A 17,624-nucleotide genomic window follows, 5' to 3' on the forward strand; every position below is an offset into this window, starting at 1 on the left:
ACACGCGCTGTCAAAAGTAATAACAAAGTTACTGGATTTGAAAAATGGCTCCTTGTGTTCATTTGTTTTCAGATATTCTCAAAGTGTAAAAATGACGTGGTCAGAGATGGGACTTAATAGATTAACTGTTTATTCGACTAATTAATGGAATAAAAAAAGTTAATCCTCAAATTTTAATCACGATTAGTTTAGTCGACCTAAGTTGACCTAACATAGATTGAAATTGAATTAATCTGAACATTAATCGACTAAATTATCGATTAAATCTCGGTTGGAAGTTGACAGGGGGCCATTTTTGTACGTAAAAATAATAGAAATGTCTTGCATGCAGATGGTAGCCAAACACTTTGTCATAAAAGTCGAGATGGGTGTCGATTTATAGGTTTTAGGGAGTGCCGATTTCGAAAATGATGACCATTTTGGTATCCAAAATGGCGGCCATGCACTGTGTCATAAAAGTCGTCATGGATGTCGTTTTATACGTTTTAGAGGGCCCCAATTTTGAAAATGATGACCATTTTGGAATCCAAAATGGCGGCCATGCACTATGCCATAAAAGTCGTCAGGGGTGTCGTTTATAGGTTTTAGGAGGCGCAGATTTCAAAAATGATGACCATTTTGGATTCCAAGATGGCGGCCATGCACTATGTCATAAAAGTCGTCATGGATGTCGTGTTATAGGTTTTAGGGGGCCCCGATTTAGAAAATGATGACCATTTTGAAATCCAAAATGGCGGCCATGCACTATGTCATAAAAGTCGTCATGGGTGTCGTTTGATAGGTTTTGGGGGGCGCAGATTTAGAAAATGATGACCATTTTGGATTCCAAAATGGTGGCCATGCACTATGTCATAAAAGTCGTCATGGGTGTCGGTTTATAGGTTTTAAGGGGCGCAGATTTCGAAAACGATGACCATTTTGGATTCCAAGATGGCGGCCATGCACTATGTCATAAAAGTCGTCATGGATGTCGTTTTATAGGTTTTAGGGGGCCCCGCTTTCGAAAATGATGACCATTTTGGAATCCAGAATGGCGGCCATGCACTATGTCATAAAAGTCGTCATGGGTGTCGTTTTATAGGTTTTGCGGGGCGCAGATTTCGAAAATGATAACCATTTTCGATTCTAAAATGGCGGCCATGCACTATGTCATAAAAGTCGTCATGGATGTCGTTTTATGGGTTTTAGGGGACCGCGATTTAGAAAATGATGACCATTTTGAGATCCAAAATGGCGGCCATGCACTATGTCATAAAAGTCGTCATGGGTGTCGTTTTATAGGTTTTAGGGGGCGCAGATTTCGAAAACGATGACCATTTTGGATTCCAAGATGGCGGCCATGCACTATGTTATAAAAGTCGTCATGGATGTCGTTTTATAGGTTTTAGTGGGCCCCGCTTTCGAAAATGATGACCATTTTGGAATCCAGAATGGCGGCCATGCACTATGTCATGAAAGTCGTCATGGGTGTTGTTTTATAGGTTTTGGGGGGCGCAGATTTCGAAAACGATAACCATTTTCGATTCCAAAATGGCGGCCATGCACTATAGCTCAATAGTGGGACCGGATTTTTGCACTATAAGTTTTGATAATTCTAAAGTTGAAAAAGTGATACTTATCTGATATGGGACATATTTTTAAGCATATTTGCAATATATGATGAAAAGTTAGAACGAGCGTTAGATATAAATTAGGTATTTATATATTTTTAGTAATGATTTTTTAATATTGAATTAAAGTGCAATGTTTAAGTTCCATTGTTTATAATATGTATGACGCTTTATAATGTAAAATTATTAGAAATTTTTTTAACGTGCTTCTTTGTCAAACTACAAATTAGCTTATTATTTTGTCGATATTGAATTAAAGTTTAATAAATCCACAACAACATATCTCATTTTTTAAGTTAATAGGCACGCTAAAAAGCTAGAAGAATAAGATATATGCTCTAGAATTAATATGCGTTATTTGTCCTATAAGATCCAATATTGAATTAGAGTCTGTAAAAATAAGTCTATTACTATAAAATAATATACGCAGCCATATTATGGAAAGTAAGAAATTTCTGCGTGTAGCTTGCATTGTAATAGTAAAATCTAGTTAAAAAGGCGCTTTTCATACATATGCCGCGCTGGTCCGTCAGTCGCCGGCGCGGCGCTCGAGAGCCTATCATAGCCTACCTATACTTCGCCCCTCGCCCCACCTCCCGCTCAGTAACACTGTCTGTCTTTTCTTATCATTCATTTGTTTGTTTACCGTGCACATATATAAATTAGATGCGGACATTACGTGAAATTAAAATATCTTATTACGTAAAAATACCTACAGCTGGTCAATCAGATCTTGGCAGTAGAAAGAGGCGGCAAATTTGAAAAATGTAGGCGCGAAGGGATATCGTCCCATAGAAAATTTGTGTTTCGCGCCTTTTTTTTGTGACAAGATTTGCTTGATATTTCATTATCTTGACTAATATTGTAATAAAAATGTACAAGATATTCACAACTATTTTTTACTATACATAGTTTGTCAAAGGAATGTCTCATTTCAAACATAGACAGAGAGAATCATCATACTATCTTTGACTTACACTAGTACTAGCACCCAAAAGAAAAGGATGAATATAGTTTTTTGTTTTTATTTACTGACAAATGGTTTGACCAACTATACCTATTTCTGGTTCCTATTGTCATGTCCTGTCCTATTCAAGGTCAATATCATAATATGTATATTATAAACCAACTGCTCAATATTACACGGTATACATCCTGAATATACAATAAGGTAAGTGAGGCCACTTACCTTATTGTATATTCCGTGTGGGCCGTATATGCCTATATAGATAGAGCCCACCTTAAATTAAAATGGTTTTTTTTAATAAACAGGATATGAAGTATGAAAAACTCACTCAAATAGGTTTCTCATTTATTTAAGTTTCTTCATTATACCAAAATAGTTATAAAAATATTACGATACTCTTGGAAAATATACCTTAAAAGTCCTATTATGGGCCTTATTGAACACTAGCAGTGTATTACTTAATCCCGCAAAAAATAATCATTTCGACAGTAGGTAATAACAGATTTTATTGTTTTTAACTTAAGAGTTATACATATACAAATAACAATATTTGATACTTCATAACAGGAGGATTTATTTATAATAAGTGAAAATAATTATTTTGGGCCTTAATAACTAAAGATATAAAAATTGTCTAGTTTACGCGAAAATAGTAGGTAACTAAACATAAATCTTTATTAGTTACAGTAGTATCATCTTTTAACATCTGGGGGCACGGCAGTGCCCCTGCCAAGACGAGCAAAGCATAAGGGCACTATCTACCTTTTCTCGAAGCGCTTCGTCGTGTTTTGGAACCCTCATAACTTGGGGTTGGATTATACCAGATAAACAAAGTTCTCGGACTTATTAAGCATATCAATTGCATAGCTCTTATACTTTAGATTTTATTCATATCTAAAAACTTCGATTTCGTCACTGACTCACTCACTTGATGATCATCAATACCGGGTACTTCCTGAAGTCCTCTAAGAAGCTGAAATTTGGTATGTAAGATAGTTTTAGTACACAAACAACAAATAAATTCAAAAACTTGAAATTAATTTTTTATCCCTAAGGGGATGAAGAGGGGGTTTAATTTTGTATGGGGAATCAATAATCGCTAAACCGATTTAGTTGAAATTTGGTATGTAGATAGGTATTGTTATGGGGAAGGATATAGAATAGATTTCAACCTCAAAGTTTACCCTTACGGGGTGAAGGCAGATTTCAACCCCAAAGTTTACCCTTATGGGGTGAAGGGTTTATATAGGGAATCAGTAAGAAGTACATTGTGTAACAGATGCCCCCAGATACTTATTTCAGGATTTTTAATAGTAAATCACCCCCAACCCTTTAAATTAGGGCATGGAAGATTGTCATAAGCATCTTACAAAAAGAAGTGAAATCCCACTAAAAACTTTTTGATGTAAAATGTTGCCCAAACGAAACCACTGTCAAAAAGTTATCAGATCTCTTGCCAAGCTTCTAACTCTACAAGCCCTCTAACTTTACTAGCTCTACACCAAAAGTATGTGGCTTGGTCGTTTCGTTTCTACAAGAACTATTGTAAGTATAATACAAAAACCGCCCAAATGCGAGTCGGACTCGCGTTCCAAGGGTTCCGTACATTACACAATTTTAACAATATATTTTTTTTTAGAGAAAAGTGAGTAAAATGTCTTTAAAAAACCCGTAGGGATCGGAAAACTAGGTACTTAAGTCCGACTCACGCTTGACTGCACATTTCTAATAGGTTTTTCTGGCATCTATAGGAAAAGAGCTAATATGTGTATTTTTTTCATAATTTTAGACCCAGTAGTTTCGGAGATAAGGGGGGGAATGGTCATTTTTTGCGTATTTTCTTAAATAACTTCTAAACTATTTACAGTAGAGTCCGGTTATAACGACACTCAAGGGACCGCTGATATTACGTCGTACTAACCGGACGTCGTACAAAACGAGCCGCCAATTTTAATATATTTTTTAATTAAAATAATTACATCATATTGTATTTATTAATACTTATGCGACGATCAAAGAATTAAAACGTTTTTTTTAAATATATATTTACGTTAGTATTAAGTTTAGCAGAAGCCACTTTTCATCAAGGTACGCGTACTCACTCGTCATCCGCAAATTACTCGAATCCCGTAAAATAAAAAGTCGTAATTCTTGGGGATCTAATCAAGATGACGTTGTTTTATCACATAGTTCCTGTGGCCACCTCCTGTGTCCATCGACAGATCGGCTCGAAGGTACCTACCAAAATATTGCATTGTCACCCAACTTACATAATTATATCTTATTTATCTTATTTTTTTTTTATTATGTGTGTGAAGTTTAAGCTCAATCGAATAATGGAAATTGTTTTATTTAGTTTGCAAGATTACGAAAAGACGCATGACTATCTATTTAATCTTGCTCCCTATATGCAAAAGGGGGAAGAGAGTTGGGTGCGCGGGACGGAGAAAGCTTCTTACCAACAATTTATTTGTAAAAACTACGTCGCTCGTCGTTGTAACCGGACTTGACGGACGGATTTTGAATCAATTTCCGTCGTTAAAAGCGATCGGTCGTTATAAGCGGAGTCGTTATAAACGGTTGTGCTCTCATAGTAGCTTGTACTAAAACCAAACAAGTGCCTATACTTACGTCGCTATAAGCGGTTGGTTGTTATATGCGGAGTCGTACTAACCGGACTCTACTGTATTTTAAAATTATTAAAAAAAATATCTGAGGTTCTCACAATGAGCCCCTTAATTTGATATATAACAAGATATAGTGTTTTTTTCTTCTATTTATCATTCATCTCAAAAGTGACCCCTTTATTTGAATTTCTATTATTTACTTTACATGTATGTTCTTGGGTTATAGACTTACATGTGTATACCAAATTTCAACTTATTGGTGCAGTAGTTACGGAGCAAATAGGCTGTGACAGACGGACAGCCAGACACACGAGTGATCCTATAAGGGTTCAGTATTTTTCCTTTTGAGGTACGGAACCCTAAAAATAATGAATTTAATAAATTTTTCACCTTATGCCCATGTGGCGGTAGCGAAACAGCCAAGCCACATATTTTGACTAAGGTGTAGAGTTAGTGAAGTTAGGGCTTGTAGAGTTTGAAGCTTGGCTCGACAAGAGATCTGACAACTTTTTGACAGTGTGAGTCTTATGGTTTCGTCTTAGCAACAATTTACATGAAAATGTGTTTGGTGGGATAATTTTTTACAGTATAAATATTTATTCGTAACAAATAAGTATTATCTTTTAACATAATTTTGACAGTACATCTGGTGCTACATTACGACACCGGTGCTATAATAAGCACATTAAAACACTCCCTTTGGCCGTGTGTTAAAATTTGTCACTCGTTGCAAAATATCTATTTTTCGCACTTCTATCGTAAATACCTACCTATGTATTAACAAAAAAAGTCACTTGTAAATAGTTACTGCCTTTAAAAAGTATAAGTGCCTCAATGTTATTAGACTTTTTGATTCTATAAACGTCTTTAGGTCAATAAAGCAAGTGATAAATTATTAGAGTTAGACCAAGAAAAGTCTGCAGCAATTTTGACAGCCCACGCAGTGCAAGTGTTATTTATAAGTCATAATTTTATAGAAGTTTCTTCAAATCGACCTTATTAATAAGAGATTAAAAATATTCAAAATTATCTTAAAATATTTTAATCTAATATTTCATCTCATACGTTCAATAAGGCCCGGGACTGGACCTTTTTACCTGCACTGACAGTGGGCCTTCTTAGCAACAAGTACAAATTCAGAATAATTGGGAATAATAGGGAGCAACTGTTATTTTTGAATGCTGGGCCTTGTTACCCGCCGGGCCTCATATGCCTGCACTTCACCTACCTTATTTGTTTTACAAGGGGAAAAGTTGTTGATTAACCGCTCGTGCTAATATTGATACCCAAACAAGCGAAACATTTTTTTTTATTAAATAGAAGGCAAACGAGCAGACGGATCACCTGGTGGTTAGCGATTACCGCCGCCCATGGACACCCGCAACACCAGAAGGGTTGCAAGCGCGTTGCCGACGCGCGTTTAAGATGGGGGTCTTTTAAGGTTTGAAGGTCGTATCGGACAGTTCATTCCACAGTTTGGCTGTGCGAGGCAGGAAGTACATTCACAAATTCAAACATTCTAAAATTTAAGCACGAGCGTAGCGAGTGGTTCGTAAAATTGAACCTTGAGCGTAGTGAAGGTTTCGAGGGACGAAGGTTAAATAAAATTTTCATCACATCAGCTCGTAAAGGCCCTCTTGATTGTTCCAAACGGATAAGAAAAGTGGCATTTAATTTGATGCAAATTTTGAGTTGTTTCCGTAGGTAAATTGGATCAGTTGGTTGGTAATATTGACTTTAAAATGATAAATATCGTTAGTTTGAAATTGATTTTATGATAAAGTAAATATTATCGGAGATGATCGCTCTTAAAAAATATATGTCGCTAGTCATTTATAACCTAAAAGCGCCAAATTACGCAAAATTATATTGAAATGACACCTGTGTATTGAATTTGAAAAATACTTTAACAAGGGTAGTTATCTGTATGACAATGCACCTAAAATAATTTTCAAATGTATCTATTATTTCTATACTTAACACGATAACGAATTCTACGTAAACGAAACCGCGGGCAATCCCTAGTACATATAGAAATAAATAAGGAAAGGTAAGTTTCCATTAGTGTACTGTGTAAAATAACTGTTTACCATTGATAATAATTTTATAAACGCTTTGCGTATTTTTAAGGTCACCGCGCTAACCGCTAGCCCGCGACCGTCGATCGCTGCCTCCTGCCCCGGCGCACAGCGCGGCGCGCGAAAACGCCGCGCGTTTGAAATGTAACTTAATATAAGCTCGGAATGCATACTTACGTATCAGTATTTAGTGTCGCCGTGATTTTATATTTCTAATCTTTTGTGTGAGAAGTAAGATCTTTATTATAACCGTGTAGTATTAACTCTACAAACTTTAATTCAATATTGGCTATACTGCTTAACCAGATATCAATATCTAGACAAGCACATTGTCTACATTTCTAACTTTTTACATGTGTACTAAGTTGATAGGTAATATCGTAATTTTGCAATATCAGCTACTCTAATTCTGTATTTACATAATAATTCGTGTTTTTACGTTCACCAGAAAGCAGCTGTTCCAGATTTCTAAAAACCGAATATTGTGAATAAATTAAAGTGTTATTGAATATGTTAAAGTTTTTTGTAACTTTAATTTTATATTACCATAGTTATTTAGCAAAAATTGAAATATTTAAATATGGCCGAACGCTCCACCTAGAATTTTCTAACTTTTTACATGAATGTAATTTAACATGCTTACAATAACATATCAAAAAAGAAAAAACTTTAATGTTATCAAAACCCATTTTTGTTCCACCGCTGGTCTACTATGTCATAAAAGTCGTCATGGATGTCGTTTTATAGGTTTTAGGGGGCCCCGATTTAGAAAATGATGACTATTTTGAAATCCAAAATGGCGGCCATGCACTGTCATAAAAGTTGTCATGGGTGTCGTTTTATAGGTTTTGGGGGGCGCAGATTTAGAAAATGATGACCATTTTGGATTCTAAAATGGTGGCCATGCACTATGTCATAAAAGTCGTCATGGGTGTCGTTTTATAGGTTTTAGGGGACCGCGATTTAGAAAATGATGACCATTTTGAGATCCAAAATGGCGGCCATGCACTATGTCATAAAAGTCGTCATGGGTGTCGTTTTATAGGTTTTAGGGGGCGCAGATTTCGAAAACGATGACCATTTTGGATTCCAAGATGGCGGCCATGCACTATGTTATAAAAGTCGTCATGGGTGTCGTTTTATAGGTTTTGCGGGGCGCAGATTTCGAAAATGATAACCATTTTCGATTCTAAAATGGCGGCCATGCACTATGTCATAAAAGTCGTCATGGATGTCGTTTTATGGGTTTTAGGGGACCGCGATTTAGAAAATGATGACCATTTTGAGATCCAAAATGGCGGCCATGCACTATGTCATAAAAGTCGTCATGGGTGTCGTTTTATAGGTTTTAGGGGGCGCAGATTTCGAAAACGATGACCATTTTGGATTCCAAGATGGCGGCCATGCACTATGTTATAAAAGTCGTCATGGATGTCGTTTTATAGGTTTTAGTGGGCCCCGCTTTCGAAAATGATGACCATTTTGGAATCCAGAATGGCGGCCATGCACTATGTCATGAAAGTCGTCATGGGTGTTGTTTTATAGGTTTTGGGGGGCGCAGATTTCGAAAACGATAACCATTTTCGATTCCAAAATGGCGGCCATGCACTATGTCATAAAAGTCGTCATGGATGTCGTTTTATAGGTTTTAGGGGGCCCCGATTTAGAAAATGATGACTATTTTGAAATCCAAAATGGCGGCCATGCACTGTCATAAAAGTTGTCATGGGTGTCGTTTTATAGGTTTTGGGGGGCGCAGATTTCGAAAACGATGACCATTTTGGATTTCAAGATGGCGGCCATGCACTATGTCATGTCATAAAAGTCGTCATGGATGTCGTTTTATAGGTTTTAGGGGACGCAGATTTCGAAAATGATGACCATTTTGGAATCCAAAATGGCGGCCATGCAGCATGTCATTAAAGTCGTCATGGCTGTCGTTTTATAGGTTTTAGGGAGCGCAGATTTCGAAAAAAATAACTATTTTGGAATCCAAGATGGCGGCCATGCACTATGTTAAAAGTCGACATGGATGTCGTTTTGTTGGTCATGGTCATTATTTTCGAAATCTGCTCTTCCTAACACCTATAAATCAACATCTATGACGGCTTATATGACAAAGTGCACGGCAGACATCTTGGAATTCAAAATGGTCATCATTTTCGAATTCTGCACTCCCTAAAACCTATAAAACGATATCTATGACGACTTTTATGACAAAGTGCACGGCACACATCTTGGATTCCAAACTGGTCATCATTTTCGAAATCGGCACTTCCTAAAACCTATAAAACGATATTCATGACGACTTTTATGACAAAATACGTAGCCGCCATCTTGGATTATAAAATGATCATCGTTTTCGAATTCTGCACTCCCTAAAACCTATAAATCGACATCCGTGACGACGCAAGTTATCTTTATTTTCAGATCTAACAAATTGCTACAGAATACAAAGGACAAAAAAAGAAGCGAGGAGGTAATGAAACAAGCAAAAATACAGATGATTCCTCGACGCAATGGGATGCTTCTTAAATTGTGTCCAGATATTTTGTCATAAAAGTTTTATTTTTCACGTATTACTCTCACAAGTTTCGTGACATTTCGACCTTGTAATTTTTTAAGTAAATGTTTTTGTTTATCTGTGAGGATCTCACTACAATAATATAATCAAGGTATGTTTATATTTGATGGTTGAAATAGTAACGCAAAAAAAAAAAATTATATTTGTGTCTTATATTCCTGCCGAAGACTTTTATTTTTCCTTTTCCTTCTACAAAAGTTTGGTCAAGTAATAAGAATTTAGGGCTCTCAATTCTATTTTGACTTCTACAACAGTAAAGCTACGAGGCCATGTTTGGTATCGTTTTCGTATAAATTACCAAACTTAGTTATGGTATCACATTGACACCATTCCAAAGTAAAAACATATAAACTAACTTTCTTTTAAACTCCTCTTCACGCTTAAACTGCTGAACAGTTTTAATTTAAATTTAGTACACATATATTTTGAGTCCCGAGACAGGACATAATAAGTTATCTCAAAAATTATCCTTCAAAGGTGTGAAATGAGGTGTAGGGGGAATTTAGAATTGACTTCTTGAAGTTAATACTGTTTAAGTTTAGGTTTGAAGTCATGTTTTTTTTATCATTTTTAACTAAATCAAAGATGTAGACCATCCCAAATTTAATATAAATCGGTTCAGCGGTTATTGATTTCCCGTACAAATTTCCACGCCACTTTTCACACCTTCAAAAGATGATTTTGGTTATAAGATCTATCCTATGTCCTGTTCCGGGACGCAAACTATTTCTATACCAAATTTCAACGAAATCGGTTCAGCGGTTAAGCGTCAAGAGGAGTTTAAAAAAAACCGACCAAGTGCGAGTCGGACTCGCGTATTAAGGATTCCGTACATTAAGTCCGACTCGCGCTTGACTGCACATTTCTAATAGGTTTTCCTGTCATCTATAGGTAAAGAACTATTTTGTGTATTCAGACAGACAGACATACAGACACACGAGTGATCCTATAAGGATTCCGTTTTTTGCTTTTGAGGTACGGAACCCTAAAAAGATTTTTTTTTAATTTTGTGGAATGGTGTCAATGTGATACCTTAAATGGATTCAGCAACCCAGATTTATACGAAAACGATACCATACACGGCCTAGCACCTTCACTAATGTAAATATATCAAGATAAAATTGAGAGCCCTAAATAAACTTTCAAGAGCGGATATCTCAAAAACTATTCAACATATCGAAAGAATTGACTGAATAAACTTGTAACAAATTAAATTAACTTTCATTTTGTATAAGTGGCCATGTCGCTAAGATGCATAGTTTCCGAGATATAATCAAAAAACCGGAAAATGGGACTTTCAAAGCCCCCTCTCTTCCCCCCGCTCAAGGGCTGCGGCCGGGGACTTTTGATATGTTCACCTCCTAACTTGTCCAAACCAAGTTACAGAGTCAAAAATTGTGTTCCGAGCATTTCCCTCTACAACTTTTTTGAGCATTCGTTGGCTGACCTAAGTAGCTTATTGCATTTCTTTAAAAACTTTTCTGTAAAAGGTTGACGGGTGTTGGGTGTTTATATGGTTTTGGTCGATTATTATCATTTGCATCGCCCATGATGACTTACTAGAATTACTTACGAGCACACGAGACACTAATTAGTTTGACAAACCTTGGTTTTCAAGAGGTATTTTATATTGACATTTGCTGTCACAAATTTGCTGTCAGATTTAGTCGCAAACCGCACGCAAAGTGCACACAAATGTGTCGACACCTTGTTACGGAAAAGTGTACACACGGCGACGACACTTTGTTTCGAAACAATTCTAGACACATTGTGTGGACTCTGTTACGACACATCTGACATTTAGTTACCACTTTGATGATTCTGCGACTGGAATGGTTATATGGGAGGAGGTGGCCATAGGAACTCTGTGATGAAACAACGCAACCTAATTGTGTTAGGGGTTTTTAGAATTGTCTCAATGAGTATTAGTTGTCTGTCGTAAGAAAAGTATAGTCTGCGATAAAAGCTTGTACCAAAAATGAAATTTTTGCCAAAAACTTATTTCCATTACGAGTGGGAATGGGAATATTCATACCAATAAGAATCAGAACCAACTTCGCAATCAGGGTGACTCTGCTAAATTGGCCGTTATAGTGCCAAATGACTTGCTCTCCCTTACCTTACTATACTTCTTCAAATTACATATACTTATGTACATACATATCAATACTTCCGAGAAACCTTTAAACGTGTAGCAAAGTTCAAACTGAAATCCAAGCTGTTCATGTTAAAGTTGCAATCCGAATCACATGTTTTTTTAGACGGATACAAATGCGTTGATTCTCAGTACTTCTCTTAAATAAATGCTCCAGTTTCTCGAGCCTTGTCATCAAATAAAGCTGTCATCGGCCTATAACCACATTTGCTCCACATTGTCGTATAACATCCCGGTTTGCTCTATTTTGTAGTGTGTCATCGAGAGCGTTATTGGTACAGAGCATTTCTCAGCGTTTTCACACTGTCCGGCCCGATATCGGATCGGATATCGATATCGGATAACCCTTGAACCCGCCGGCAATAAGCCGCTCCAATACAACCTAAGTTTCGCTCTCATTTTAAAACAACATGCTGATATTACATGAAACTTGGCACGAACTTGAAAACATATTAGGTTTTATTAAAAATTTAATAGGTCTAAACTAGTCTAAACTAGGGCCAAATTCGACATGTACAACTGTCAGATTTCGCATCCACGTCAAATCAACAGTTGATTTTATTGCATACTGAGTGTTGATTCCATCAACGGTGGATAATATCATTTGCCGTCATTTGGTACAAGCAAAACTCCACTCTAAACTAAGGGTGGTTCGGTTTGGTTTGCTTGTCACCCTAACTGTGGATTGTTAATGTCAAATTTTGACATTGTACGTATTCGAGAACTTATGATTTTTCCCACATCAACGGGAGATCAACACGATACGTCAAACGTCGCTTGTCGAATAGGGGTCCTGGTCTAAAGATAGAGCGAGTAGAAGTTTTTAATGTAAAACTATTACTCCATTTTATGGCGGAGACTAAGTTTCTGTGACACTTTTGTTTGAAAAAAGGCACTTTTCAGCATTTTACTTTTTTGTACTCGTATCCGACATCCGATATCGGTATAGCACTTTAAACTCTCGCGTTTTGTACACATAAGAAAAACGGGTAGATCAATTTATTTGTCTACCCCGAACATTTATATAAACTAATGTCGGGTAGTTTAGAGTTGTTTACCAATATCTCCATTGACATTTTGCTGGGACGTTAGTCTTCCGAAACCACAGCTTACGCCTGGCTGAAACGTCGAAAAAAGGTAAAATAACGATAATGACATTAATTATCCGATATCAGATCGGACAGTATGAAAACGGTCTTAGTGGACATGGACGTCGTCGTCAGCCGTCATGAGCATATGTAGTTAAATACAATGTTGTGGGAAATATATGTGTGATTGATTTCTAAGGGAATCGCCTGAATATGGCCTCAACTGCCGTGCGGTGAAACGATTCTCCAAATAGCTTCACGGTACGGTCAAGGAATTGATTTCTGTAGCATTTTGTACCTTGTCACAGTGACGGTATAAAACATTGGTTTCAATTCAACTGTTGGGTCATTGCCATTCGACTATTTCGATCTAGTCCTTACCACGAGTTTGACACTGTACGTACATATTCGCTAGCTTTCAAAAAACACTCATCGTCCATACTTACAATTTATTATGTATAGGGGAGGTAGGGGACCATTATAGTTCGTTTTTTTTAGCATTAGAAAGAACTTGGAAGAAGGTAAGCGATTTTGGCATGTCTTTTAATTGAAAAACGCTTATTAAAAATCAGTAACTATCATTTATGAAAGCAAAAGAATATAAATGATTGTATTAGATTCATAATTGTTACATATTTGCCGTAACTTATTTTTAAAATGAGTTTTTCAATTAAAAGACACATTAAGATTGTTTACCTAATTTCTAATGCTAAAAAAAACGAGGTATAGGCAGTCGGGAGGCTCGGGCACCCCCTTATTGTAAATCAGGACATGTTACAACATCTTCAAGGATATGCCCGAGCCTCACGACTACCCAATGGTCTCCTGCCTCCCCTACCTACACAATCACTGAATAGTGAAGCTACTTTTGTTATCCATATATGTATAAACGTATATATATGTAATATCATAAACGCATCCAAAAAATACATACCAACAAGTGATTAAAATTAGATACCACACTTGTAAAGTCCAACGTCCATTGTCACGCTATTCTGTCATACAGTCAAGCTGTCATCGCCCTCATCTGTCCCACAATGTCGTGGCTTGTTTTGTTCTGTTTGGAATAATTGTTAATTCTGTGTTAATTCCTTGAGATTAAGTTATTAACGTCACTGAGATCGTGACTGAGATCGTTGGTGTGATGCATACAGTGTGAAAGACTATTCTTGTTTAATTAAATAATGTGATATATTTATTAGATACAGTCAGTGTCAAATAGATAGTGACAGCAAAAGTAGACAAATTTATCGCACACATCCTTATTCCTAAGGTAAAACTGTAATGTTGCATTATATATTTGGCTACTCCGTGTTATAAAGTCCTCTGGGTGATTGTATCATATACCATCGATTGATGATTCTGGCGATCTGCTGTGGACATTCTTGGACTCCCTTGATAATCTTTGGACATCTTTCAACTGTATCTAATGTTTGATAAATGTTTTAACTAATTTATAAGGCTGCGTCTTACGTAAGCGAACAACTTGCAAATGCGACGAGGCAGGCCCTTAAGGCATTCGCGTTCGCAACGAGATCGCCCACGTAGGACACTTCTATAGGTATCAAGGATTGATTCACCTCGCGCCGCATCGCTTCGCTTCGCGTTCGCGTATTGTTTGCCTACGTAATACGATGCGTAACTCTGCCCACTGCGTATAACATTAATACTTCAAAGCCTAGGATCCGCATTTCGATTTTTTCTCCTCCACATAAAAAAAAACCAAATATATATGTCATAGGTAAAACCATGAATTTTCCTAATACAGTTGAATTAGTAAGGAATGCGCCGGAATAGGTGCGCGTGATTCACTCCCGCGAGTTCTGGCGAACAGATTAACCCGTCATCGCGAACGTCTCCCGGCGATATTAATTGCCGCTATTTTTGGACGCCATTTGCTTTGTTAATTCGGGTAATGTGCTTTATGAGAACATAAATATCAATGAGTTCGAGTCTGATTATCTTTAAGTTCTCGTTCCACTTAACTGTTAATTATGTTTGTTATCGTGATTTAGAGCTATCATTTCAGACTGATTGTTGTGCTGAAGCAATTTAGACAAATATTGTAGCATGATTGCTTTCATTTCGTGTTTAAACTTGCGAAAATATTAAATATTTACGAAATTATGTACCTATGTAGGATATGTATTAAAAAGACGCATTCACTTCAAAAAAATTCTTCATGAAATTCCAGAAGATGGAAAAGTCCATCTCTTTTATTAAACTTCTTTTCATAAATTTATCATAGAAGAACACAACAATATTCCTCAAGTAGGTACACGACTACATTATTCAGACTATTATTCTACATTATATATATATATTCTATATATCCTTGCCTTTTACTACAATTCTTTACCCTTAACTTATTCACACGTGTCATTTAAACAATACAATATTCTTAAGAAAGTACACAAAGGTGTCTCAAATCCGATTTAAATCCTTTCAAAGTGTCTAGCATGACGCGAGAGTTGCATTTGGTTGCAGAAAGCGACGCAATGGTACTCTATATTTTACACCAATATAATTATTTGTGCTATTTCATACAGTATTTTTATTGTATGCTTATATAAGGTTACTGTAATTAAATATGGGTTGATTAAATAGTCAATGAATGACAGAAAGCAAAATGCTATTAGTTAACTAAAATGTTACGAGGGATGACGTTCGCACCAATGTTCTTGTAAAATATGTAGATACCGAAGACAGTGCAAAGTTGAGGATAAAAAGTCGGAAAGCGGACCATGAAATCCGAAGATTAGGTACCTAGTTGTAGATGCAACTGATGTGCACTGAAAAATACAAGATTTATTTATTCATAAATATCTTGTAATTAATAATTATAAGGGACATTTCATATCGAGCATGCTTGGCCCTCGGATTATTTATTTTAAGGACAGATGTTAAGATTACAGTGACAGCGGGGCGGGCGTACGCGCACGACAGGGGCGTGAATGTAGTTTAATGTGACGCAAAAAATGTGCGCCTGCGCGTCTTCGTACAGTGTCCATTGTCAAACGAACACAGTGCGGCCGGATGCTAATTCAAACTCGTACTTATATCGGTGAGAGATCACAATTAGGTGTGTACCCGGAATCAGTAATTGTAAAACGCTATCATCTGCGTGGGTATTTCATTATTTCATAACGTACTGTCATATAGGTACCTATATGTATTAATTAACAGCTGCGTTATGCATGCGATACCTATTTTAGCACACACAATTTGTTCTGAATCACACTTCTATCCAGCAGAGAACAGAGGACCCTCTAGGTTTAATAGGTGTGTTGTAATAGTACGATTCCGTCACTATGTTTCATAAAGTAAATTGGTAGGTAAGTACTCCAACACGAAAAACGAGATTACTTAAATGACTCATAAATCCGAAACTTATTATGCCGTCCAACAGTGCGAACAGGCGCTACTAACAAAGAAACGCTCGAACAGTAGCGCTTGAGGACGCTGAATAGCGCCTTAATGCGCCAATTGTTTGCCAATACCGCTTGATCACAATATTGTGATGTGGCCATTATGGGACGCCCTTTCTTAGCATTATGGATGTAGGGCTGTCACTAAGATCATCGTGGAATTGAGTTTTAGCACGGCTATTCTAGTGGGATATATGATAAAATTGTGATTTTAAAATAGCTATCAAGGTTACTAAGGCACTACTACCATAGATAAATATGCTACTACATACTTATAGTAAAATACTTCACTTTACAGTGTGGTTCGAATTAACTGAACACCCTCTCTGTCGCTTATTTGTTATAAAGAGTTCTGTTACCTTATCATGACTGTGTCGATAAATTAATTCAATTGTTTCAATATTTCATTAACAATTCCATATTATCATTTTAAAATGTTCGAAAATTATACCAACTGTTTAAGAGGGGTCAGAAAGCAAGGGTCAAAATTTATATAAAATTTACTTCGTCCTTTTTATTCTCGTCCTTTCAATAATGCAGCATAAAAGTGTTTTAGTTCCCTACATACATCATTAAGTAAGGCATTATCCAAATTGTCATGTAAATTCCTACCCCCGTCCAGCTGAAATGACAGCTCTAATTGTATTGTAAAAGTGTCACTCTTGTTTTTTCAACCCCAACGTGTTTGAATGGGACCTCTGTACGTGCACATTGTTTGCGTCTCCCTAGTCCTTAAAACACTCCAAATTATAGTTCTCTTTCAATCCCGGTAACAAATGTGTTGACAAAAGTTTGTGAAAGGACGGTGATATTATTATCCACGTGAAATGCTTGCACATGCAATTACATTATGAATAAGTACATCAGGATCCTTATCGTAAATAAAGTGGAAACATTTTGTCGTGTGATAACTTCATTATCATAGTTTGTATTTTTATTTTATTTCTAGTTTTAATATTGTATTATTATATAAAATAATATGCACATCGTCTCGATAGAAGGTTGTGTCATGACAATTACAACCAGCGTTTTCTGAAACTATGTAGTGGTATAAGTCAACAGTTGTGCGGCTTGGAAATTATTTCTT

The 17,624-nt window shown here is 36.5% G+C and overlaps 1 protein-coding gene across 1 annotated transcript in view; it reads left to right on the plus strand.

The window, feature by feature from the left end:
* Positions 1-260: 260 nt before the first annotated feature.
* The window catches only part of LOC134669093 (cytosolic Fe-S cluster assembly factor Nubp1 homolog), a 285,812-nt gene continuing 268,448 nt past the window's right edge, over positions 261-17,624 (plus strand). Inside the window, exon 1 of the mRNA XM_063526624.1 lies at positions 261-270. The gene's annotated coding sequence lies outside the window, so the exon portion shown is untranslated. The remainder of the gene's footprint in view (positions 271-17,624) is intronic.

Source organism: Cydia fagiglandana, chromosome 11 (genome assembly GCF_963556715.1).
Source record: "Cydia fagiglandana chromosome 11, ilCydFagi1.1, whole genome shotgun sequence".
NCBI lineage: Eukaryota > Metazoa > Arthropoda > Insecta > Lepidoptera > Tortricidae > Cydia > Cydia fagiglandana.